This window comes from Corvus moneduloides, chromosome 5, assembly GCF_009650955.1.
Source record: "Corvus moneduloides isolate bCorMon1 chromosome 5, bCorMon1.pri, whole genome shotgun sequence".
Classification (NCBI taxonomy): domain Eukaryota; kingdom Metazoa; phylum Chordata; class Aves; order Passeriformes; family Corvidae; genus Corvus; species Corvus moneduloides.
The window spans coordinates 70,680,554-70,707,814 of record NC_045480.1 but is presented as its reverse complement, the minus strand read 5'-3'; the positions used below and the strand labels follow the sequence as shown (position 1 = coordinate 70,707,814).

The following is a 27,261-nucleotide window of genomic DNA, read 5'->3' as shown; positions in this document are numbered from 1 at the left end:
TAGCAGAAGCTGCAGCCTCGCCAATGAGTCAGCCTTAATAAAGTAGGTGGGTTGTTTGAATTATTAGTTGATGTAAAGGTACAGACCTGGAGCTCTTTTTGGTAGACGCTGTTAACCTGTGCTACGAGAGCAGTTTTGCCTGCAGACACCTAATCAGCTCATAAAAACTGCTGGCTCTGTTGGTGGATGTATTGTGAACAGATACGTTTATTTTAAACTTGCATTCTCTTTTCTCTTTAGCTGCATGCGTTTTAGTTTTCCGTGCTCTGTTTTTTCTTAGGGGAGTTCTGTAAAGCCATTTAGTAATTTCATTCCTGGGTTTGCATCTCCTGTCATCCTGTGTTTTGATAGGGAAAGATCTATGTTCAGTTTGTAACAAGTTATTTCCTCGCTCCAATATCTGAGGTTAATCATAGACTTTAGTATCAGAAAAGGAGTAACACACCTGAGTCTTGACCTCCCATGTAATGTATTAAACATTGCCATTGCCCTCATCTTCTTTCAGTAGAATGGGCTTATAGTTACCTGCTTGCTGCCCAGCATGGACACAAGATGCTGCTTTGTTCTGAAGAGTATTGGATGCTTTCACATTTCCAGTCAATTTGAGGATTTTCTCTGTCCTTCAAGAGGCGATTGAAGCTTCTATATCAGGTCAGTACTTTCAGGCTCGTAGCAAATTCAGGGAGATAAGAATAAAATTACTGGTTTCCATTTATTGAAAGGCAGCACTTTTTGGAAAGAGAACAGGCGGATGCAAGAGACAGGTGAGCAAAACCAGAACACTGAATTTTGGGATAAGAGCAATGGTTCTAGCACACCACTTGTACAAGTGCTGAATTTGTGCATGGTGTAACAGTAATGGCCTGTTAGGGCAGTAAGTGGCATCAGTTCGGGTGATTTGGACATGATGTCTGTGATTCTGGAGACAAAGGGAGTCAGTGGCATTGGAGAAAAGATGCACGGCTTTGAAGATTGAACACAACATATAAAGTAATCTAATATTATCAAGGACAATTCCAGGAGTACACAGCACTGAGTAATTCTGTATTTATATACTTTACTTAAAGTTTTACGCTCATGATAGCCTTGACCCTGTAGATTTGAGGTTTTAGCATGCTCTGTGGATTTTCCAATAGTTTCACTCCTGTGAAATAATGAAGGGGATTTTTTTTTTTTTTTTAATGTGGACGATTCCCATAATTTCACGAGTTAAGTTCAAATGTTACTTGTTTGTTTCTGCTTTATTTCTCCTTTTTCATTCATGTGCATTCTGTGCCCCTTCTGTAGCAGATTTTAAAATGCAGGTTGCAGGTCGAGGGGGCAGAGGGACAGGATACACTGCTGACTTGCTGTGGTGGTGGGAAGCTTGATAAAAGAGGGAGCTCTTCGGAACTCCCTTTTCATTTTCTCCTGTATGCCTACAATAATTTGCACCGACTTTGGATTTTTGGGCTTTTCTAAGTGTAGTGGTTTGGCCCAAAATATTCATTACTGTTTAAGCCAGTAAAAAATGTTGGAAATGAGAAAAGCGTTCTGTAAATACATATTGCAGATCTCTTGAGATCTTCTGGAGGCCGCAGTCCACTGCCCTGCTTCTCCTTAAGCTCCTCTTGTTAAGGCTTCTATGAGAGCAGACAAAGCCCAAAGTCGTCTCCTGTGGGCTCCTGTGTCTTCAAAAGGTTGGTAAAGCCGCACTTCTGTGTTTCCATGCTGAATTTCTGGAGATATCATCACTTAGCAATGCAGAGCATGCCTTAGCTCATCCTTTCCTCGCTTGTGTGCCTGCTGAACGCCGCCTTCTGCTGGGTCTGTCTTCAAAGGCAAAGAGGGTTTGCAAAATTCAGCCAGAATTTAAAGGAGAACCTGCTGTTTGCAGAGATTGTTCTCTGAGGGTTCCTTGGCTGTGGAATGCACTCCCTCGTTGATCTCAAATAGCTTGAATTTGTTTACATGTTTTTGGAATAAATAAATGGCTATCTCAGTGTGACTTTGCTCTTAATTACCTGGAAGGACAAAATTTAAAACTAGAGGTCTGTTGAGGTGCACTTACCCTCTAAATAAAGCACCAGTCCTCTTCCTTTGAAAAGGCCTGACAAGTCACTAGTGGTGTTCAGGTAGATTTCTCCACAAAACTGGCAAGTAGTAAAACAAAGATGTGGTTTAACTGTTCTTGTCTGACTGGGCCAAACTCTGGAAAAGATGTTCTGCTGTAAGAAGGGGGCAAGATTTCCTTCTCCGTGCATGTAATCTGGGAGTTGTTATTATGAATAATGAGCGATCTGAATTGGAAGAGCCCCATGGCTCACATATATCAACCAGCTACCATGGTGAGGGACATTGTGTAAAAATCTCAGTAAAATAGAACCCTAGGATATTCTCCCTAGTCTTTATTATAAGTCCCAGGCAAACACTCCCAGAAATGAAAATCCTCTAGGCAATGTTAAATGTAACTCAGCCTTGACTTGCAGGAATTCATCTTCGGACTGGAAAAATTGTTTGTCTCTGTGTCCAATTAATTCTTGGCTTTCATTTGAAACTGCCAGAGAGTTTGCCAACCCAGTTTTGATGGGTTTTATTTATGTGATATAAATCCTTGTCAGCTGAGAATTAGTCCCATATAGATATTGGAAAGGGATTTTTTTTATTCATCAGCAACCTGGATGTTGTACACAGGAGACCTGAAAATGCACGAATCTGTCTCACCTTATGAGTCAGAGCTAAACCCTCTCTTCGAAGAGCTCTCCACTCAGCATGCCCCATAGCAGGTAAACCAATGAAACATTGCTTATTAATAGAAAACAGATAGATTATTATCTTCCTGCCTAAAACCCCTGCTAGAAAATAAGTTTCCTGAATTCCTCAATCTTATTTATATGAGGGAAAGTTTTCAATTTTTCCTGCTTGCAAGGTCTCTCAATTTTTTCTCCAGATGAGAAACAGTAATGACTGTAATGCTTTTGATCAAACACTTAAGACATATTGATGAGTGTTTTGAGAGTTACTGCAAGTTTCCTTTGCAGATTTTCCTTGGATTCATTCCAACATTTGGATTCGACCTGTGGTTTCTGGCTGTTGTCAATTTTGCTGTTATGCTCCAATACAGATTTCCCACTCCTAATCTTTCTTTAGTACGGAGGAAGACGGCAGCATTGCCGTTCCCACTCTCAGCATGTGTGTACATCAATCCTACCTAGATTGTTTTGCCCTTGCGTGAACCTCATGCTGAGCTCCCAACTCTCCAGTGACTTGGTCAAGCCTATAATAAACGATTCTCAGGAGCTGGAACCTCCTGATTCCCCTGGTGCTTTGGCAAGATGTTGATCTCCCGCTGCAGCCTCAGGTATTTGCTTTGACATTGTGTCTGGGGAAGGTTACGTGTGTCCAGCAGGAATCAACAGTGGCTCAAGCAGTTACCTTTTCATAGAGACATTATTGTAAGTGTGCGAGCTGCACTCTTCAAAATCACTGTTACATGCCCTTCAAGCTAAACAGAGCTGTGTGCATTCCAGCTCAGGATTTTCACTGATGCAATGTGCCAGTGTCCTCCAGGAGAAACCTCTTAACTCTGTGGCAAAAACCAGGACCAAATCCATGTAAGTCCATAGAAATCAGTATTGTTAGAAATCCATCTTGGTCGTGTTCAAGGAGATATTTGAGTCTAAACCTCATTTCATGTTTTGCTTACTTACACAACGTCGTCCGTTAACAGTTTGCCTACCTATTTAATAGTTTCCAAATAATTATTACCAACGAAGTTGTAGAGCAGGAAGTGTACATCAAAAAAGTGTCAACTACATAAAAAAAATTACACTGACCTTACACTCTTTCCTGAACATAATTTCTATTTCTGTATTCTCTTGTTCTTTAATGTGCTTAAGAGAAAGTGAATGTGGAAGAAAGAAAATGATAGTTTAGTATATAGAAAACTTTAAATTAATTTGCATAATTTTAGAGTACAGGCTTCTGAAGGATAAATATGGGCAAGCACAGCTAGCTGCCTTTTTCTGCAAATGCACAAGTGTCTGAATGTGTATAATTATATAATATATAATTTTCCCATAATGCATAAAACATCTTAGAAGTATAATATTGTTTGCAGTTTTAGTCCAAACTAATATCAGCAATTGTAGCATGAAAATAAAGGATTTTTTAGAATAAAGCTCTTGTAATCTACAAATTATAGAAACAAAAATAAAAGTTAAGCAATCAAAATAATAAAATTCAGATTTTTCATTCTGAATCATCAATTTATGATTTTAGCCATAGCAGATATGAAGTCTGCTCTGAAATAATGGAGCTGAATTTCCAGGAATCTCTTTATTAGAATAGCATGTGGGAGTTAGAGCCCTCCCAAGGAGCCAGGGCAGGCTTTTATGAAGAAGGAAGTCACTGCGGTGGGAATTATCTGGTAGGCAGTGCCCCTCAGGAAAGGTGTGCACTAATCCCTTTGCTCTGCTCAGCGTGGGCAGGATCTCATCCCGAGTCCCTGTGCAGAGTCAGGACACTGCACTGCAAGGCAAAGTCTGTGCAGAATGAAGGGAAGTCATAGGAGACCAGAAAGAACAGAGAGCTCCAAAATCAGCCCTCTGGGGAAAGACTTCTGGAGCTACTTCACAGGGAGAAGAGAAGATGAAGGGATGGCACATGAAAGGTAGTTTCAGCGTCGCAAGGGAGAAATTATGATGTACATCTATGGGTAGAAAAAGAATACACTTAAAATACAATTACATTTATCTTGTACATTAGGAAAACTTCCTAGTGGAGAGGTTGATTAAACATTGGAATAAGGTTGAGTTTAAATGAAAACAAGCCATTTTAAATCATAAAACCAAGCAGCAGTAAAATCATAGAAACAGTAAATCAGCTTCTTTTTGGTGTCCACACCGGGCAGATTCTTTGGCCAGAGTAACAGGGGCTTGTACCTGGCTCACCTGGCCCCTCTTCATGACTTCCCCTTCTCCAGCCCTTGCTTTGAGCGATGTTTTTGTGGGCAGTGGGAAGGGTGGTGGGGAGGACCTAGAGCTCCTCCTCTGGCTCCCTGCTCTTGGCTTGCAGCACCTTGTTCAAAGTCCAAACTGCTGTCACAGACCAGACACTGTGGCTGAAGTCAAGAGCAGACCACACTTGTCCCCCCAGGCAGGTTCTTATGGCCATATCGTTGGTGTAATCCTAATGGACTGAATAGACTCACACCACTGGAGAATTTGTGGTTACACAAATAATACTGAGTGTGTGAGACACTGGGTTGTTATTGAGGTGCTCCCAAGCAGCTGATACTAGGCTGATAAGATTTGTTTTACACAGATAGCTGTGTGGGTCATTAGTGAAGAACTGAAACAGATGATTACTGAAAATAATTGATTTTCAAACTACAGCTCTTTCTTAATGAAAATTATCCTGAGGCACTCAAAAGCTGTAATTTAAAGTTGTAATAGAAATACAAACGAGTCCTCACTTGTAGGGATATTTTAGATACAATAACCATTTTGAGTCATGTGAGCTGTAAAAAACTATCCTTTTTATAATAAATTGTCTAACTTTGTTTTTTTTATTGGATTAAAATTGATTTTGATTTGATTTTCAAATGTGTTCCAAACAGGAAATTGGAGGCCATTTTTCTTATTGAGGAAATAATGGATAAAAAGCCCTTCTCTGGTGTAATCAGCTGAAACTTTACGATTAGCTTGGATGCTACCAAATCTTAGCCAGTGCCCTAAACTGAGAATGAGGGAAACAATATAAGCCCTGGCTCTCATGAACTTACTGTGGGCAACTAGGCTGGTCAGTTTAGCTCCAGAGCGCTTTGTGCAGACCTGGTTTGTCGCTAGAGATAAGTCAGTATCTCTAAGGTAGAATTTTAATGTTTAGAGCATGGGGATTATCTCTTAAAACAAAGCTGTTACACAGCAGCAATATCCACAATACACGTGTGCTGGGAGACATTTCACCCAGGCTCTCTTATCCTCTGTAGCCCTTCTGCTTTTGATCCATGTAGGATCATTCCAGCCCAGTTTCAAGACTCCCACTTTTGTTCACTCTGTAGCCCCTCCTTCCAACTTTGCATCTGACTAGGTGCAAAATTTTATGTAGGTTTAGTTTTGTGAAATGGAATTTGTAAAGGGTCGTGGTTATTTGACATGAGAACTTGCAAGAGAAAATTCATGTTTGTGACAGAAATACATTCTTACCTAAGAAATTGTCCCCCAATCCTTGCCGTGGACTCTATTAATAGAGTAACTTTGGTATCCTTGTATCTCCTCAGTGCTTTGACTTGGACAGAAAATATTGATCTGTAGCATGATCTGTCCAAGGGCAACAGCATCATTAATTGCTAAGTGATCTGCAAAACAATTAGAGACCTCCTGGCTGGTGTACAGAGAGATGAATGGAGCTGTCTGCCTAATCAGATACAGTTGTATCTATCTATGGACCCAATTGTGTTGTTTCGAAATGCCATCAACATCTGTCACTTCCCCCCTTCTCACAGTAGCATATGCTGTGCTCTGCTCTGCAGGGTCCTGTTCAGAAGCCTTCGAGGAGAATTTATTGGGCTGGGACAGAATGGGTAGTGTTTCTAAGGAAATTTTTATCTCCTGTTTACCTGTTCAGATGTGCTTCATGAGAGACGAGCAGAATTAAGCTACAGGTTCTAAGCATACAAGAAGCTGTAATTCCCGTTTGCATTGCCAGCATGAAGGCAGGACAGATGTATTAGAAATTAACTCTGAGCCTGAATGTGGTGAGTTTAGCACTTAGGGAAACCAGTAGGATCGATGCTTTTTGACAAAGGCTGTGTTCTTCAGCACCCGGTGTTTCAAAAGTGAACATAAGCACCGCATGCCACACGTGGATGCTGCTTGTGTGTGATACTTAGTTTAGTGCCTTAATATTAATGTCTGATTTTATTTGCATTCTTTGTTTACATATGTTACTGTTTGAAATCTTTTCTTTTTTCATCTGGTAATACAATTTGTTAGAAAAGTTCCTGTGGCAGTCACTCCATGATTGCAGCTCGAATTTGAAGTTGGTTTTGATTCAAATTATATACAAATTTTAAGAAATTTTCGTCTCTACAGTATTGGTTTAACACAAAGCTAATGAGAAATATACCCAGCTTCCAGTATTTTTATTGCTGTATCTGGCCTAATTTTAGTCAGTAGAATTCTGCAGAGAAGCTGTTATTTCTTTCAGTACAGGCCTTGCTGTGTTCAGCACAAGGGCCAGAAGATGAGCACAAGCAGGAAAGCTCATACTGGAGAGTGTGTAAGCTGCTGCTTTATGTGGGATTTAGCACCTGCTTCTTGTAAGGAGTGGTTAATCTTTCTAAATTAGTAGCAGATCCACTGACCATCCTTCCAATCCCTCAGAAGGAAAAGGGATGAGGGAGTCCCTGCAGTGAGTGATTGAGTGCAATCCCCATTATCCTGTCTCTTGGGCAGGGCACTGTGAAAGAGCCAAGATTTATCTGGTAGATAGAAAGGTTGGAGGGAGAAAGTTATCCTTCTAAAACCACCTGAAAAGTATCCTGCTTTTTGTTCCTTTAAGAAGCAGTTCCTAAAAGAATTGAGCTTTTCTATAAAAGCAGCTGAATGTTTCCTGTTCTTGTTTTGTCTTTTAAGCATCAGTATTCCACACATGGAATACAACCAATACTATTTTTACAAAAACGTTCCCAATTTTGGTAGAATGGTTTTGTGATGCTTTCAATGACATCACATCAGGGGTTAGGTGGTGTGACAGAATAATAAACTGGCTTTCCACTTGTGCAGACAGGTGTTCACTTACACCATAGATCACATGTAAAAATGAGTCTGGCAGTCCTGTCCCTACTGCTCTGTTTTATAGCCCCAAAGGAGGAGGAAGAACATAAAAAATACTTAGCTCTTGGCAAACTCCCAATTTAATTTTCATCTATATGTTCTGCTGCCCTCCATTCAAATAAAAACAAACACAGTTCATAATGCTGGTCACAAGAAAGGTACTAGAAAGTCTGAGACAGCAGCCTAAACAGCACCAATGAAGTTTTCTACCAGCACTGTGCTGCAAAGGGGAGGTATTTGTAGCAGGGGAGATTTGGTCTTTATTCATGCATGATTTTAGTTTCCACAGTTACTGCGATGCTTGGAGGAGTTGGTGCTTGAGGAGACTCCCACAACTCAGCTGTGCTTTTCCTACCACTGCTCTTGTGTTAGTGGCAGGTGGATTTTGGAGCTGCAGCTCCAAAAGCAGCATTACAGGGACTTAGACATAACACAAGAATTTTTCTAGAGTATAAGGTGTAGGAATGGAGAGTTTATAGTCAGTATCTTATAGTCAGAATTGAGCAGGACCATTGTAGTCTGTAGGGATTCTCTGTAGGTCAGGTTCTGGATCCAGCCTGTACCTCATGCAGTGCAATGGAAATAATCTCTCTCCTGGTGTCTATCCCAACAGTCCAGAGCAATGTTTGCTGCTGAGATCCCAACCCAGAAATGCAAGAGATTTTCTGTAACACTCTGTGTCATCCCATCTTAGTGTAAAAAGCATCAAAGCCCAGAAAACTCCACATTTTCAGTGTCCTGCATGCTCTTCCCATGGCATGTTCTTCCCAGCAAGACCCCAGAAAAGTCACAGCCTTGAGCTTTTCCTCTGGACTTTGCAGTGATCTGTCTGATGCTGGCACAGTCAGACAGGGCTGGGTGATGCTCGGTAGGCTTTTCCTAGGGCAGTGAGCTGGGCTATCTGTAGGTCACAGTGGTACTTACTCAGAAGCTGGGAATTCAGGTGGATGTACAGTTTTAGCTTAAACTGAACGTGAAGCCTCCGAAGCTACCTGGGGCTGTCTAGAGTTGTGCAGCAATGTTTAGTAAACAAAGCAAATTGTAAACTTCCTTTGTGTGTTGCTAGCCATGAAAGCGGAAAGAAAAACTTCAGTAAAAGCAGAATTGCTTAATTAGTTCAAATAAATACTTTGCCTCTGTGGATAGCTGTGTCTGGACCAAGGGCACAGGAAGAGGAGAACAAGAGTTCCAACTTTGAACAGGAGTTTTAACTTTAAATGTCCATCCTGTGCTCAGATGCAGAAGTCCAAAAAATGCACATAATTTGTAATGATTTTTCAGGATGGGTCCTCTTAATTCAGTTGTGTTTTGCTCTGCTTAAGGTAGAACTCGATTAGTTCGAAAAGAGGAACATCTTTCCCTATCCCTTTACCCTGTTTACCAGTTTTCTTGCTCCAAATAAATCCTTTGATCAGACATTGTCGTCCTCCTCTCCATTTATATTTGCTAAACTGAATTAATGGCAGCTAAAAGTATACTTTTCTCAAAGAAAGCATTGTTAGCTCTTTTCCTGCTGTCACCTTAGACATTTACCTAATCAGACAAACACACAGATTGGAAGCTGTTCCCTGTGTTTTCTGAGTGCCTCATCCCCAGCTGTTCCATGTCTGCCAGCTGCTAAAACAACAAGCATTCATCCTGAAGATACCTGTAATTCCCTCATACATTATCAGTAAAATATCAATACACTAGATGTGAGAAGTCCCAGCAATTTAGAGAGAATACTAAGATTAAATCACTTTAGAGATAAATAATGCTGACTGTTGCAGCAATTATTAATTTCTATGTTAAATGCTGTAGCACCTTTGCTTGGAATGCTGAAGTTTTTCTGTAGGGAGAGCATATGGTCAAGGTAAAATTGTCCTTTGGGTTTGAAGATTACTGTGGGATGTGTGCCAGGGCAAGGGCTGCCATTCCTGCCAGGGCACTTGGGCCAGGACACTCCTGGAGATGGCTGGGGCCTTGCCAGAGTAGCCAAGTGCTTTTGGAGGGAGAAAGGAGCGCAGAGTACTGAGAATTGTTTTCTGCATGGTTGTTATTATTGCCCACTGGACAATATATAATATATATATGATGTCTATAAATACAGAAAGAAAAGACAGTCTATTCGAGCATCCATTCTGATTGTGACATCAAGTTATAGTAAAATGTGTGCTGTTTCCAAGGCCTAGTGTAGTTGTTGTTATTGCAGAGGAATTGAGGCCTGAATTCTGGGAACTTCAGGTCATGGATGGGAATGGAGGTTCTCTTGCCACTTGCGAAGAGAAAATCCAGCATGGTTGCAACGGGATTGTGCTTCGATTTTTATTTTTTTAACGTGTGTGTTTGACAAAGTATCTGGAACACATCAGGCACTGTGTAAAGGCAGATTTACATTTAGAAATGTGAGAGTATTAAAATTTTGTACCCAGTTCTAAGTTCAAAATAGTCTCACCATAGCTAATTTGCAAAGAGGAAAGCAGTTTCTGGAAGTTCGGTGTCACAAAATAACACTGTCATATTTATAGGCAGCATTTCCAGAAATAAAACATTTAGCAGCATCTTCACAGGCAGGTAAGAAAAGCCTATTCCTGTTTACAAGATCCTGGTAATGAAGCATGAAGGATAGTGCTTTGAAGCCATCTGTCAAGCACCTTAGTTTTTTTGGTAATTGAAAGTGACTTAATCCATCTCAGAAAAGAAAGGTCCAACATGTGCTGTAATTCTTACCCTGTGGTGAAGTGCGAGGGAGCAGTTTCTTGGGGGGACAGTAAGGAAGGGTAGATGCGCCCTGTGTATGGCCAGAAAGTGCAAATGGAGCCCTGCCTTGTGGCACTAATGGAGTCTATTAATAAATACAGATCTGTGCTCAAAAAGAACCCAAGGGTTGATTTCTGTACTGCATTTCTGTCTCTTGCAAGCAGATGTTCATTCTCCAATAAGGGTAAGGCTTTGATAGACGTTTTTTGTAAAAGCTGCTTCCGACCTTTTTCAATAGGTCCTTTCTGATTACACTGTTACGAAGTTCTCTTTCCCCATTTTCCAGCAGTAATCCCTCTGTTGATGAGAACTGTATTCACTGAAAGTGTAGCATTCCCAAACTTGAGTGCATCACACAGAAGTTGGTATCATTTGCCATTACCACATTGTGTACTTTCATGATCACTGTGTAGAGGTTCTCCCACTCCTTCCAGAGCTCTGGAGATTATAACTGTGACAGGGAAGTGTGTCCCTGCCTGGGAGATGCAGTTACATCAGCTGTCCCAGGAAGATTTAACTGCTAGTAAAGATGTCAGACAAGTCCAGTGAAATGCAGGGTTTTTATCAAGGAAGCTCACTATCAGACCTGCCCACCAAGGCACTAATATCCCTGAGCCACCCCTGTGTGTGAGGTTGCCAACAGAGGGAAAAGAAGTATCTCCAAATTGGTTCTATGACAGGCAAAATAATTATCCCAGGAAAACAAAATAATTTGCATTTTTAGGAGATTGCCTTCTTCCCTAGCCGGCGTAACAGAGAGGAAGAAGACTGGTAAATTGAACCCAGTGTGGAGTAAGATTCTGTGAAGGTCTCTTTTGTCAGGACAAAGGACGTTTTGAGGGCTTTCGTCTACTTTCCAGCTTTTGAGCTTATAATTGCGACACAGCTGCTGGATTCTGTTTAGCCGTCATCTTTTAAAAAGTAGATGGTACTTAGAGTGAAAAATAAACATCCATTACAGGTTGTGGGCCTTCTAGACACGGTGGAAGATCAGTGCCATCACACTACTGATTTCCAACTCCGTTTACTAATTTTGTGATTAAATTAAACCTGAAGAATTGTCAAGTTTTTTCTTTACAGCTACATTTATAAATTTACTGTCCCATTGCACTGTTTTCTTGAAGAGCAGTACTTGACCTCAGGCTGGTGATTTTATCAGTGTTACCCTTTCTTGGCTTAACAAAAAGCTTGAGTGACTTTCTGTGTCACAATTCCTCCAAGGAATTTCTTCCCTAGCACCTAATCCAGATCATGCCACAGTTACTTGTAATTAGTATGTATCGAAGTGTAAGTGCACTTAGTGTACGTGACTCCTGGCTTTTCTTTTCCTTGACATAGTTTCTACTTCAAAAGAAACAGTTTGGTGCATTTTTATGTAGGCCCATAAAAAGAACAATTGAAACCAGCTAATCCCTCTTTGTTTCTTCCATCTTTATGCAGAAAACAGCTGAACAGTTTAAAACTTAGTTGAAAAATTGTATCTAAGACAACTTAGATGCCAAGCTTCAGCCAAAAATACTTTTTTCAGCCAAATTGTCAAATCCTCTGAAAGAGCATTTATAATGGAATTGCTGATGCAACCTTTATTATAGGGATATGAATAGCTATAATGAAGGCTTCAGCTGATGTTCTGGCAAGCCTACTGCTAAAAATTATTCTGAATTTATCTGGCATTCAGAAAATGCTTGAAGTGGCCAAAATGTTTACACCATCATTATCATTTTGACAATATCTCCTTTATCCCGAAGGAAGTCAGTGATGAACAAATTGAAGCAGTGTGCAAGATGTGCGTATTTAGCATCTGTTCCTCATTCTCTTGGCAGCATTGTTTGATTTGAGGAAACCAGGGCCAAGGGCTCAACCACCAACTTGCAAGCAGTTGTGTTGAATCAGCCATTACTGCCTATTGTGTCATTAAAGTATATTAGTGAGCAGCATTCTGCTTTTCCTAATGATTTGATTTTGGTTTGTAAGCTGGAAATGTTTGCCTTTGAACAAGAGTGTTCAGTTCGGTGGGGGAGCACTTTGAAGTTTCACGTCTTTCCTCTGGTTCTTCCATACAAGCTTTTTGCACAGTTCTGAAACACCATTCACTCATTTATTTTTAGAGAAGTCATCCAAAGCTTTGTTAATTGTGGGCTAATTACAGATGCAGCGTTTTCCTGGGAGTGTGTGACTTCAGCCTCCCCAAATAGATCCAGGTAGATATCTGAGGAAAGAAATGGAACCTCTTTTATCAGCTTTCTTTTTTGTACTAGTATATTTTCACATGATAAAATAGTCCAGTTCCTCTACTTCTGGTGGTTTGGCTGCTTGTGGGATTGCACTGATTAATCAAGTTTGAGTGCTGGACTGATTGTATTAAAGTCTTGTTCAGGGAGCTATCAAGTGAATTAAACCTGTCCAGTATTGACTTCCCTTAAACTGAGAAGGGCTTGACATACTAAATCAATATAAACCAAATTTAAAATTATTTAAATGGGTGCATAGAAGTGTTTGCACTAGTATAATGAAATAACCTCTAAAACACAGTTTAGACAAGTTCAATATAAGGCAACTCAGGCTTCTGGCTGCGTTTTCTAAGGATTTCAATGCTGATGGCAGGAAACTATGCAAAAAAGATTCTACATGAAATTTCTTGAAAGATATGTATCTTAAAAAACAATTTTCTGTCATAGAATTTTTATAGAGCAAATGCTAGGATTTCTATTTGAACATTTTGGAAATGTCAAAAGAAAAAGAAAAGGCATAGCATCATCTAGGAAGGGTTTTTAAATGAAATAAATGGTTTTGTTAAATTTCAGCTGCACATGCTGGTTTGTGTCACTTGTATATAATTCTGTAAATTTTATGAAGTCTTCATTTCTCCCTTTTTACTTTGAAAAATATGGAAAAGGAAATTGAGACTGAACCAAAAATTATGACTTTGGTTGGAAGGCTTTAAATTGAATTTGATTTGAGGAGTTTTGCTACCAACTCAATTTGCTGATACACTGGTTTTAACAAAACTTCTGTCTCAGTGCAGCTGGGGCACTGTCCCAGAAAGGGGGAGTCTCTCATTTATTTTCTGTTTGTCATCAAATTCAAAGCAGAAGGTTGGGATTTTTTAATTCAAAACCATTCTGAATGAGATGGAGAAATATTTGAAGTTTGTCCTGTACAATCCTATATTGAGGAAGAAATCTTGGTACATCTTCACATGTTCAGGAATTAAAGAGTCTGATGTTTCAATCAGTCAAAAAATTTTCATTCATGTCATTGAGAAGTTTGAGTCTAGGAATGAGGAATAAGAGAATATCCTGGAATGAGGGACGCTGCTGTGAAGCGAGGTTCCTCTGTTGATGTATTCTGCCAGCAAGACCTAATTTGCTCTGGAGTTTTCTTGAGTTGTTCAGACTGCACTTATTCAGCACCAGTTTCTTGTTTTGCCAGGTTACTGTTTTCATTCCTCCCTCCCCAAGCGATTGGGTGTCTTTGGTCTGAACTTTGTGACTATGAGAAAACTGGAAGTTACAAGGTACATTGGGTAACCCCAGTATCTTCTTCAGAGGCAAATACAGCTTAGAGAGGGAATCTCTTGTATTGAACAACAGTAAAGCCCCAAAACTGGCTCTTGCTGATGGTACTTGGCTCAGTTACAGCTCATTGCAAGCTTAACTGATAGTAGGTCCTTTCTCAGTGTGAGATTTCATTTTCTTCTAGGTAGCTGGCTGTGCTCGGTGTCAGCACACATAAACCAGGCTGGCAGCACTGGGCTCCACACTGAGCTGGGAAAGCACCCTCTGGGAAGGGAGAAGAAAACCTCTTCTTAGCATCCTGTCCGCTGTAGGGCTGTGCAGCACTGTCACCACGTCAAGCCTGAGCTCATACATTATGGATGTTGATCTACAGGGTGTCTTAGAATTCAAAGCGAAGAAGCTGAGGTACACCAGGAGAGCAGGAGAGAGCTGGAGAGCCATTCAAAATACTGCCAGATTAATAAACCACCCAAATTACATGGGATTAATCAAAACACCTCTGACACAATCCAGCCCATTGAGCCAGCTAGAGGAACACTTTCACCTGTTTGAGGGAGACTTCCTCTGCAGAAACAGCTAAAACCAGCCACCAAGTACTTCACAGGCTTCCAGGATTCAGTCCTTTCTGGGTCAGGCATTAACTTTGTCCTGGAAGCCAAGGAAAAAATCTTCCCCTCCCTCTGCCACCACTAACATATGTGGGAGCTGTGGGAACGCTGATGAAGGTGCAATCCATAAACATATCCAGGTACAATTCCATGAAACACCAGCTGGCAGCCAAATGGGAGTGAGGATTTAGCAGGTGATAAATGACAGATGAGCACACGCTGTCTTTGATCAAAGATTACTGTGGGTGTCACAGAACAGCTGCCAGTCTGACGATGGAAGGGGGAAGCAGGAGCTCAGCTTTCCAGGGGAAACCGTTCCAGCTCCTGAGACTGCAGAGCGCCATGAGCAATAAAGCTGTTATATTTGTTGGCTCAGGACGTCCATGGAAGGGGCTGGGAAGGAGCAGGCAGTCCGTGCAGAGGAGGTTGCCTGTTCATCTCCCCCTGATGCACCCAGAAGGCTCTGGAGCACTTCCTTAAAAAGTCATAAAGATCCACAGTCACACTCGGTGCAAGTGAATTCACAACCATGGTTACTTCAGAACATTCTGGGAAGGTTTCATGCCAATGGCTGGTCCTGGACCAGCCTTCTCACTGGTGGTTATTAACACTACTGCTTGTGTTACGTGTGTTATTCTGTAAATTAGTTCAATTATTTAAGTTAATGAATAAGTTGAGTAACGCCAAATAAAATATTCTTTGAGAGGACAACTAGAAGGAAAAGTGAGGCAATTCTTTGCTTGTTTGAAAAGCGTTCACCAAAATAAATAGTTATGTGAAAAAAACCCAAAACATTGTGATTTTTAATCAGATTGGAAAAAAATCTGAAAATATATTTCAAAAATTGTTTTAGAAATATTTCACATTTGTAAATTTGGGGAAAAAATCCCACTGACTAAACAAAGCTTTGGTTGGCCAGAGAAAACTTCAAGGATTTTTTTTTTCTGTGAGAAAACAAAAAAGTTTTGCTTTGAGTGACCTGAAGTGATCTTTTTAATGGCAGGAGGTGCAGTTATTTACATGACTCAGCCTGTCACTCAGCTGAATTGACAAAGATCACAAGTTGTGACAATTTCTGGGTCGGCTCTAGCCTTCTATCAATTTTGTAGCTAATATACATTGACAGCAAGCACACTTGGGTACAGTGGTAATTGGGCATCTTGTGAATACTTAATGACATTGTTTAATTTGAAATATGTTTTCTCAATTGGTATTCTGATCAGCTCTGCATGGAGGAGGGGAAGCCTGGTTCTGCTCCTAAGCCTGCCCTGGAAAAATAGCACTGGCAGGAACAAATGGGAGCGTTATATCCTGTGTCTTAAAATCCAGGGGAACCGTGGAATGGGGTCACCAGGAATGCCTGTGGGACATTGACTCCCCACACCCCATACACTGCAAGGCTCAAAACTTCCTCCACCTCTGCAGAAATAACTAAAGACCATTAACGTGAAATCCTCTGATTGCAGAGGTATTTTCCCTTTGGGTAAAAGAGAGATTTAATACTTTGTTTCTGGTATATCCATTTTAATACTAAATCTCATTTGAACTAAATCGTTTGCATTCGCAAAAAAAGTCTTTCATAAAACTCTCTTGCACAGGACTGTGTAACTGTCTCATCAAACCAGCAGCACTTCTCTCTACAATAGTGCTTTTGCTAATTGATTCTCTTTTAAAAATTGTAAAAATTATTGAATTTGAATTAATTTTTCAAAAACTTTTAGGAAAATACTTTTGAAGGATGAAATATTCCCCTAATGTACCCCCTATCATATGATTCACTGTGGTGGAATTATCCATGTGTAATTTAGGGCAAAACTGAGCCCTCAGTGAGCAGGTGGACTTAAGCCTGACTTTAGAAATGATAGATGCATTCAACAGCAATAGCTGTAGCTCATTATATCATCTGAAATGTGTTTTAGTCACATAAAGTATTTAATTTAAATGATTCTAGCACTTGTGATAGACAGAACCAGGGAGGATGGCCTCAAATATTAACAGTTTCATTATTCTTTAAGCTGCCAGTCATTAGCTAACTTCTCCCTTGTTAATAGTAATGGTTGCATGAGTCTGTGCTGAATAATGGATTGAAGGTTTTCCCCACCAGCAGGCAGGCCAGTGGGCAATTATAATTTAAAAAGCAGGTTAGTAAAATTATATTTGGGGAGCTATAAAAGCAGTTTAAATGGAGCTTGAGCTGTCCTGAGATGCTTTATTAGGCAAAGGATGTTGACAGTAGCAGGACTTGATCTTCACTACATGCCTGAAGCTTGGAAATTGTAGACTTTATAAAAATAACGTTTAACATCTGATTTATCTACAGAGCTGCGGGAAGACAAAGAAATAAGAATGTAATCATTCTTTTTATTTTCTTTTTATCAGCATCTTTCTGCCAAAAGGAAGATTGCCAACGTGCCAGCTGAGAGAAGGTAAGAGAGGCAGAGCCAGTGATGCAAAATGGGATTGGTATGTAAGTGAAGGTTGGATTTCTGCACGTGCACACACGCACACACACGTATGGAATAACTGCAGAGGCAATCTCCTCTTTCAAGAATTCCTCACCGAAGTCATTGCCTGCCTGCCAGGGGAAAAGTGTCTCAAAAATTGATTGTAATTAGAGAGCTAAGTACAGAGCCAGTTCTCCTGACTCCCTTACATGTGCCCTTTCCCCTGACCCTGATAAACACAGCCTGGTGTGTTCGTCCTCAAAAGGTAGAATCCCGCCAGGATAATGGGCACTTCAGACTGTTTATTGGAAGAACAGGGTTTCTGGGGAATGCACAGCTTTCAGATGGAGTAAGGCAGACTGGAAAATAAGAATAGATGAAAGCTTTAGTGAATCAAAGTGGAGGAAGACCTGGTTGTGCTGTTTAACATTTGATGTTAAAACATTTGATGTGGCTGAGATGTCAACTGGCTTTTGTTTCTTTGCATAATCTTTCATGCAAATAGGAATGTGTCAGCCCCTCTTTGAGGGGCTGGAGCTGTGCTTTGCTGAATTTTGCCCTTGGTGAAGTAAAATGTACAACTTAGGCTAGACAGTTGTTTGTTTGTTTGTTTGGGTTTTTATTTGTCATTGTGAATTCTGCATAAGCTCAGTCCTGTGGGAGCTGTTGTAGAAGGTGGTAATACTCTCAAAACATGACAGCTTTATCCATGATAACAAATACTACCTGAAACTGCTCCTGCAGAGTCCAGAGAAAGATGTGGGGGGTTTTGTTGAAAGACTAATACAGCAACCAAGATCATCAGCAAGGCTCTGTGAGCCCAATAAAATGGAAACACTGTGTAGTATTAGGACAACTTAAATTACTAAGGCTGGTTGGCATTCTATCCAAAACAAGTGAAAATTGATCTTTGGACACAAGCTGTGAGCTGTGTAAAATTGCCTCTGCTAAATATATGCTAATTGGCATACGAATGAGATTTTGTTAATCTTCTGCTTCAATAAGTAGGTAGAGAAAAGCTGGGAGTGAGTCCTCATTTCTGCCTTATAAGAAAAAAGGGTTGTTATCTTAATAATTTAAATTAGTAAATATGATGCAAATATGTGTTTGTAGATACAGCAAACAATTAGCAACCATTATTTGGTAACAATATACCAAAATATATGTTCCTGCTTTACTGAAGTACTTCTGAGGATTAAAATTGACAGAAACCCACCCAAATTGTACATTTAAGCTGTTAAATGCAGTTTTGTGTTCCCCTGGTTTCTTCAACCATATGGGAAAATTTTCCAAGAAATCCTGTATTCAGTTAGATGGGGTGTTTTGATGTCCTACTGAGGCATCAAATTCAAGCTGTGGAATAAAATTTGAAGCCAAAAAAGGGCTTCCTTCTGCTTTGTTTTTGACTCAATGCAGTATCGCATTTTTTAACTGCGATAATATAAAGAGTAAATCATTGCATTTTTAAGGGCTTAATGGTGCTTCACACTGAGGACAAATCTTTGTGTCTTTAGGGTGCTGAGTACTGTAGCAGGTCATGTTTATTAAATTTCAGAAGGAACACAACAATGCAGAACTTGAAACAAGCAGGATTTCAAAGTGTGTGTGTGTGTGGACATGAACTGTAATGAGCTGAGCTTTTGATTTTTCCAGGAAACAACAGGCTGAATTCTGGGGGGTGTTTGAGCCTGGATGATTTCTTTCCCTTTGGGCACTACTTTGCATTGGCTGGTGGTGGCTAACAAACCTGTTATTCTCAGGACCCATTCTGGTCTCTGCTTGTGGACCAGGCAGTAAGAAGTGTTATCAAAGGGATCAATCAGCTAAAGCAAAGTCTATAATATAAGGATCACTGACCTGAGAATTATAATTCTGTTTTACAGAGATATTCTGGGTTTATTTTACACTAAATGCAACTTAGTTGCCCTAATGATGAAATGGATAGTACTTTACACAACTTATACATTTTTTAGCGCACCTAAGGCAAAGTTCATTAATTATGCCACAAATCACCTTTGTGTAGCTTCAAAGACAGCATACATTATATAAAATGTTTAATACATGAACATAATGCTCTGTCTTATTAATACTGTGCTCAGTAAAAGGGAAATAATACATTCTAGAGTGCATATGGATGGATGGATTTACATCCAGTGTTATGTTTTTACACTAGTAAGCATCAAACCCACTCATCCCCTCATGGCAAATGCACTTCTCAAAGGAACTTCTTTTTCCTCTTACAACAGCCAGAGCTGAGGAATGGCTCGTTAAGTGCCCAGCACGCACCATTAGGTAATGCAGGTAGCCCTTCATGCAAGCTTGGGTAATACTCAGACCCCTCACCTTGGCCTTCACTGCTGCCAAGAGAAAAAACATTGCCAAGCACGGCATTGAGCCTAAGGCAGTAAAATCTCTTTGCTTTCATGTCTTTCTAGTCTATATCAAATAACATTTTCATTTTCACTCAAACAGAATTACATTCTTTGGATATACCACCCTGTGCCATTATCTGTTTAGTAGAGAAGTTTGTGCCCTAGAGAAAAAACTTTCTTCAATAATACATATTTCCTGTCAGAAGTTTCCCACCCTGCAGGGCAGGTGAAGTGGTAAGACTCAGATCACACAAGGGATTGGCAGAGATGCTGAACCCTTCTCTGCATTCCCAGTGTGTGAAAAACAGAGCAGCACCTTTCATTCATCACAGGATGTGCCTGGTCCATCATAGCACACCACATTTTTCTTACTATGTAGGCTCAATCTTCTGAAAATGTGGGTATCTTTTATAAATTACCTGAATTCCTTCCTCTTCTTCCTTGTAAGGAATACAAGAAGTATCTCCTATGCCTCTTAGCAGTTTGCATTAGAAATAGAATAAATTCTGGTGTCTATGTTTTGTAATCCATCTGTTAAGATGTAGCTTTTAACAGGGGAAAAATAATTTTAGTTCTGTTTTACTGTAACTTGCAATTTTTAATGTTATAAATGATGTCCAATTGAAAGCTGGAAGAATGTTTATTTGCTAGTTTGGAGCTGGTGTCTCTAGGAATACTGTGTAGGATCTGTATGCACGGCACCTGCATGAAGAGCATTGATGGATGAAGCTTTGTTAGTGACCCTCAGTATTTGTTAGTTTAGCATGAGCCAGGAGTGGCTCCTTGGCAGGCAGGTGGGCTGAGAGAGGAGCTAGGGTTGGGCAGTGCTATGTGGGACTATTGGTAGGGCAGTGTGAGGGTCTTCTGTGAGGAGGCAACTCAGTCCCATCTCTTGGGACGCTCCCTGAGCAGAGCCTTGGTGTGGAAGTTCTGGTCTGCCTGTCTCACCTGCATAACGAAAGAGCATATTTGAAAAAGGCAACAGGAATGAAACCAGGAAACAGCGTAAGCAGCACAGGGCAAAAGGCATTTGCAGGAATGAGAAGTAGCTGGATATGAAGCCCTCAAAAGGAATGTCACCCCTGTGAGCACAGTGCGCTTCCCAGATTGAACTGCGCTGCCTTGAAACAAACTTCACAAACAGAAATTGCAACATAATGAAAACAAACAACCAGAAAATGTTCAGGAAGTCAAAGGATAAATCTTTTGCCCAGGAAAAGTAGCTAATGAAATCAAATATTGTGAAAAACGCCTTGTAGAATGTAGTTCAGAAAGATGATTAGAAAGGGCCTATTTTTTTTTTTGTAAGGGTGTAAATAAAACAGTTTCTAAAGAACAGTTTTCTTGGTTCCTATTAAAATGTTCTGCAGCAGATTTGGGAACTGAGGAAATAATAGAAATAGCAAACTGTTCCGTGTTTTCGTGTCCGAGAGAGAGACTGTTCAGCAGTTATGTCATAGACTGTTCTTCAAAGCAACTTTGAGTTAGCAAGACAATGCTGGCAAGTGGTTTTGTTGCTCTGTTTTCAGTGTGAAGTAGAATTCAGAGGGTTTTAGACTCAGTTCCCCCAAAGAAATGCATCCCATCCTAAATGGAAGTGTGGAATTAAACCTATGATGCTTATATCTGCGTTTTATTGTCCATCTGCGTATGCTCTGCTCTGGTAGTGGGAGAGCAGCTCATGTCCGAAGGCTTATTCTCCAAGCAATTAATTATCCCTCATATTTGTGTAATTGTATTGTCCTACTTGTTGTAATTGAGCTACATATATTTGGCACTAGACTGCTCTATATACCTTTCACTCCCACGGGTGAGCTGTGTAACAAATTGGTGCAGCCCATTTGGAAGCCAGGGAAAGAAATGTGCATGGCTAATGGGTTCCATGATGTATGGGCAGCCCGTGCTGGGCTGCCTTACTGAGTTTCTTGGCTGCACAGAGCTCCTGATAAATGAGCAGCCTGGCCAAGAATGAGGGCAGACAGGAGATGCTAAATAAGTACTAACAGGCTACACAAAGTAGTATGCTCAGCAATGAGGGCTTTTTTCCATAATTCCAGATAGCAAACTGTGTTAGTCATGCTAATCTGATACAGTATTTGTGACTGCCTTGACATTGTCCATTTAAATATTCAGGAAGCTGCTTCTTTCACATCTGCATGTCCAAGTACATTGTGCTGGATTACCTCTAGTTAATTGAACACCATGTTGTCAACTGTAGTTAAAACAAATGTCATGGGCTACTCCATCACTGAGTGACCTGCACTCATTATACAAAAACTGGCATTCATGAACAGCTCTTTCATGAGGTTGCCTTCAGTTTGTGAGTGACTGAGGGAAGAGTCACATCCCGGCAGCTGTTGCATTCTGGATCTGCTGAGGCACCTTCAGCATGTTGTGTTCATTCAGTTCAAGCAAACAAACCAATCCTCCTGCATCTGGATACAAGAAACTGCCATTTTACTTTGTGGTGACAGATCCTCAAGGCCGATATCACTTGTTTATATGGCAAAAGTGAGATCGATAAACTCACAGGGAATTCAGAGCTCACACATTGCATTTCCTAGGGAGGATTAGCTGAAAGGAAATGTCTGACAGCTCTGTGTCAGCTTTCACATTGCAGGCTGAAATATTCTTTCTTTCCCTTCACAGTCTGATGGAAATGAGAGCTGTTAAACTGCTATTCACTTAAATCTTGGCCAGTCATTTAGAAAGAAGTGTTGTATCAACTCAGTAATTTTATCTGCCTGGAATATCCTAGACCTTTAGCAATTACTTAGGAGCACATCAGCTTTTCCTGCCAATCAAGTCTAATCTTTAGTTCTACCATCTTTACCCCCAAACCTGCCAATGCATTTCTTAAGCTGGAACCCTGCTAAGGGTTCACAATGTAGATTGATATGAAAGGGCCAGAAACTTCCAGAAATGTTTTGTTCCTCTTTGCAGTTTGAATCTTCTTGATGAAGATTGTCCTTGTCAACTTCACCACACTGATAGGTATTTATTGTGCAGTTTTTACTGCTCCAGTGCTTACATGTTCAGGACAGATGTTCCAGGGAATGCAAGGAGAACCGAGAACTTTCCTAGAAGCCATGAGACAATAGAAATACTAAATTTAGCGTGAGGTCTTCCTGCTCTCTTTTCAAAATTCAGAATGATGAAAATCTAAAATTAATGAACTGCAGATGCAAAAAAAAAGGTTTTGGTTATATTTTGTTATATCACATGGATGAGTTTAGGGCTTTGAGATCTATTTCTAGGCCATAGCTGATGCTCTTCCACTCGTGAAAGTATATTCCCAAGTTGCACAGTCAGTGGCCTTGATCTACCAACATGTGTTTTCCTACCAGTTGCTGGCTTGGAACACTGTGTGCTTTGGCAGAAATAGCAGCCCTCCAGTATTTGAAATGGAACAGCAAGCATGAAACTGGATGTAACTTCCTCCCACGATGGGAATGACCCTTCCTTCCTCCAGATGTGCTTTTACAAATATTGAGTTGGAGTAAATTATTCCTTTTCACTCACAAATTCTAGTTTAAGCTGAGTCCTTCCTAGTTGAACTGGAAGAAGCCCTCATAGTAAGATGTAATCATTCTCTTTGTTTTGATGAAGATAATACCTCTTACCAGCACAAACACACCAAGCTTTGCTTTTAGGGAGGAGGATTTATTTTACTCATTTTGAAGTGGAAGCCGGTAGGTGGTAGACAGCCCTATCTTTTTTCTACAAATCTCTGCTGATGCTGTTTTTAAAAACAAAATGAATAAAGGTCCCTTAGGAGATGCAGAGTAAGACAACAAATATTTCCTAGTTCTTTGCCTTTTTTTATTTAATAACTGCTGATTTTAAAATCTGTCACATTGTGTTTATTTTGATGTGCAAGTTTCCACAGTGTCTTGCAAGTTCCTGTACAGGTAAAGGGAGAGAGAACAGGATTCCCTCACTGCAGGCTGGGCTGAATCTTTCTTCTTAAGGCAAAGTGCTTCTGCTGTGTACTGGGGTCATAGCAAGTGCCTGCATCTCCATCTGGCTGAAACAAAAGGGACCACTGTAAGCCAGAACCAGAAAGGATAAAGGGAAAGTGCTGTCCCAGTATTTTCAAGCGTGAAAAGGACATTAAAAAGTACACCAAAAACTCTTACAATTTGGTTTGAGTGGAATTCCAGCCTGCCAAATGTAGGAATCACTTAAGATTGTCAGTTTAAAAGTAATGGTAATACTGGTACAAAGATAAACTTATTTCTGAAGAACTCCCAGGCTTTCTCTTTTTTTTTTTTTTTTTCGCTTTAAGGACTTCCTTCATATTTTAGTAGTGAATAAATCTTGAATTAATTCTATCATAGATGATGGAAAAGCACTTTAGAACATGAAAGAATATATTTCACATTCATTTGAAATTCCTCTTAGAAAATCAGTCACAGCATAATTTATCAGAAATATTAGATTATTTGCATTTTATCCAATTTTGATGAAGTTTTCCATTAATGTGTTTTCTCTGTTTATCCTGGAGATACCATTAAACTGCTAAAAAATTTTTTTTCTGGAAATTAGCCTCTCACGACTTCTTTCTTTTTTTTTTTTCCCCTCTTTGGTGTGTTTATTTCATGTCCTGTTTTCTAAACATCCCCATACTTTCAGCCTGCTAACTTAGATATCTTTGGGCAAACCATTTGGCCTCTTTTTCAGTCATCTCCATCTGTTGAGGGGGGACAGTGCTTCCCCATCTCCCTAGGGCTGCATTTAAATGGACTGATGTTCATAAAATCCTTTCAATGCCTCCTGGCCAAAATTCTCCAAGGAAAATCATGGCACAAAGAACTGTGGATACTGACTACACTTTGAAGAAATTGCAGGCAGCCTCTTTTTGTCTTCTCTCTGTTTACTTTGTTTTTCTGAAATGTTGATGCACTGAAAAGTCAAGCCAGGAAAAATAGGGGGGGAAAAAAAAGCTTTTACTCCTATTTGACACATTTTTGCTGTTGAATTAAAACTTCAGAGAAAATGAAAATAAGAACTTAGATGCTTTAGCTATCTGACCTTTTATCTTTGACTGAGTTCTCAAAAGCATTCGTGAAGTAGAGACATTTCATACATTCTTGTGACATGAGCCAAGTGCCACGTGAAAGGACAGGCTGTTCCCATAACACTGGGGTAGGAAGCCTTTACCTAAGTTAAAAGAAACACCTGAACACCCTGTGGCCATGTTATTCTGTAATTATCCGTTCTAGACAAATCACCCTTGCTTTGATAAATAAAAGTACATGGGGGATACCGGCTTCCCCGGAGAGGATCAAACAGAGAAAGGATTTAGAGATCACAAATGCTCGGGGCACACTGCAAATCCATTATTAAAAGATCCTCTGATACCAGAAGAATCTCAAACTACTGATACCAAAGAATTTTTATGTTAATTAGTGGGGAGCACTTGCAAAGGTGGGTTGTGCACTTTTGAACTGGTTCTGACTGACAGGTTCCCTTTTATACAGGGGCATAAAATAGAGAAAACCAGTCTGCCCTTGTATGACAAGCAAGTCACTTCTGAATTCCAAACCTTTTACTTTTGTTCTTGGGCTTAGACTCCTTGGGCTCAGTGCTAATTTTCATCTTTAGTTTCTGTGCTTTGCCTCCCCCATTTTCAGTAAGTGCCAAGTCTGTCACCACACTTCCTCTGATGTGCTCAGATGTGGAACACCTGTTCTGTGTACCAGCTGCTTATCCTTAATTTCTCCTTCCTCTTAAACACACTTGTACAATAAACTCTCCAAGAGTGATGCACTGAGAATGAGTCCGTAATGTGCATAAATATGTGTCTCTGTCAGTGAATGTTTTTCTGCACGCTGCAATTCTAGTACTTAAGTTCCTTCTTTTGTGGTTATTTTTTGCTTTACACAATATCAGGTTTTGCTACCCTTGTTTGCAGAAACCCCCTGTAACATTATAATTAATGACTTTAATGTACAATTTTTAAAATCTGCTTTTTTGCACCTTGCTGTTCATCGTGTTATTATCTGCATTTTTCCAAAATGGCTCTCCATTTGTAGAGCACAAATCACTCGATGTATATATGAATTCAAAGGAACAAGTTAAAGATAATTCCTCTTTATCAGCTATTAATAGACATCTCTGTAATGAAAGATGCTGTTGCTGTTTCATGCTGTGGATTGTAGCTGCCATGGCTGATCACTCGGAATGTGTGGTACTTTCCTGGAAAAAGAAAAAAAAAAAATAAGTGAAAGGTATTTAGTGCTGTGTTCTGCAATGCTGTGAACCTGGGAAGGTGTGGTGGGACACATTATATGTGAGATTTCTAATGCAGTGAAGCCAACAGATTGAATTTATCTTGCTATTACTGTTGTACGAATAACAACAATTACCCATTTTTCCTTTAATTAACTTTGTGATTTTGATAGATACGCTGCTTTTAGAAAGGCACAGACTAAATCTCTGAATTCTGTCTTCTAAAAAATCATCCTCTCTGGGAAAAACTCTTCCAGAGGCCAAGGAAATACTTCATCTGGCAGGTTTTTTGAGTTGGTTTCCTTGTGTTCTTTTCTTAAGAAACTGGTCTCTAATGAGCAGATCTGATTTGAAGTTGCTTCAAGCTTGCACTGGGAAGAGAGAAATTTCTAAGCTCTGGGTCAAAGTTTGAAGGAATTTCCTTTTATCTACACAGAATCTTGTGTGTGATGATTTCCTTGCACTCTTTCGGAAGCCTGTTACAAGCTAACAGTGTCTAAAATAAGGACTGTAGGAATAGACTTGATAAGGATGGAGAAGCTGGATTTTTTGCCAATCTTGCATCTGAAAATACTTTTTCTTGTTATTTCTTTTCTGTGAAGCAGAGATTTCGAGGTGATGACAGTCTGGGGTTTTATGTGAGCTTTTTCATGGAGCTTACCTTTTCCTGCAGCTGGCTCTCAGCCATGCATCCTCTGGAGCATAGGAATGAGGCAGTAACAAGCAATGGGCAGTCAAAGTGTCCTCACTGATATAATTTATTTAAACACCAAGATATCAAACTGCTGCATTGAGATGATCATTGAATAGGCTGAGGACTTTGAAACATGGGAAGCCTGAATAAATAGCTAGTCGATTACTGACTGAAATGGGTGTTTAATTTAGGTGTAATAAAATAATTTAAAACCCAGGTGAGGTCTTACTAGCATAGATTTTATTATGCCTAACTCTTTCAAATAATCTGGTGGTTTTTTCAGCAGCCCCCAACCCCTCTCTGCTTCCTCTGGGTTCCCACAGCATGTGTCTCATGTTAGAGCGTGGCACTCAATTGCTGAGCACTTGAGTAGAAATGCTGCTGCTGACTTTAATTTTAGAATAAAGCCAAATATTATTGGTGCTTCTCATCATCCTTAGTTCATTTGTTGAAGTGAGCAATGTAAAGCTCTCCTTCACCACTGACATGAGCTTTCCACTTTCTGTTTCTTTCAACTGATTTTGGTGAACTCCACCATCTAGATTATGTACAACCCCAGCAACAAAGATTCATTTGGGCAAACATAGTTTATTTTACTTCACTGACAAAGAATATCTTTGAAAATAAAAGTGGTATCTAGGCTGTTAGGTTTTTTTCTTTTTTTTTTTTCCTCTATTCCTTCTTTTTTCTTTTTTTTTCTGTATTTTTTTCCTTTTTCTTTCTCCAGAAGAGACGTAGTAAGCTTTTAAAAAGTATATCTGTGAGCACAATAAGTCACACACTTTTGTTTTATGTTTGCTAAGGAAAAGGTTTATCAGAATGTTTTGTTGAT

The 27,261-nt window shown here is 39.9% G+C and overlaps 1 protein-coding gene across 1 annotated transcript in view; it reads left to right on the top strand.

Moving 5' to 3' along the window:
• The first annotated feature begins 17,069 nt into the window (after positions 1-17,069).
• LOC116444705 (bifunctional heparan sulfate N-deacetylase/N-sulfotransferase 3) overlaps positions 17,070-27,261 on the top strand; it is a 106,950-nt gene continuing 96,758 nt past the window's right edge. Inside the window, exon 1 of the mRNA XM_032110375.1 lies at positions 17,070-17,111. The gene's annotated coding sequence lies outside the window, so the exon portion shown is untranslated. The remainder of the gene's footprint in view (positions 17,112-27,261) is intronic.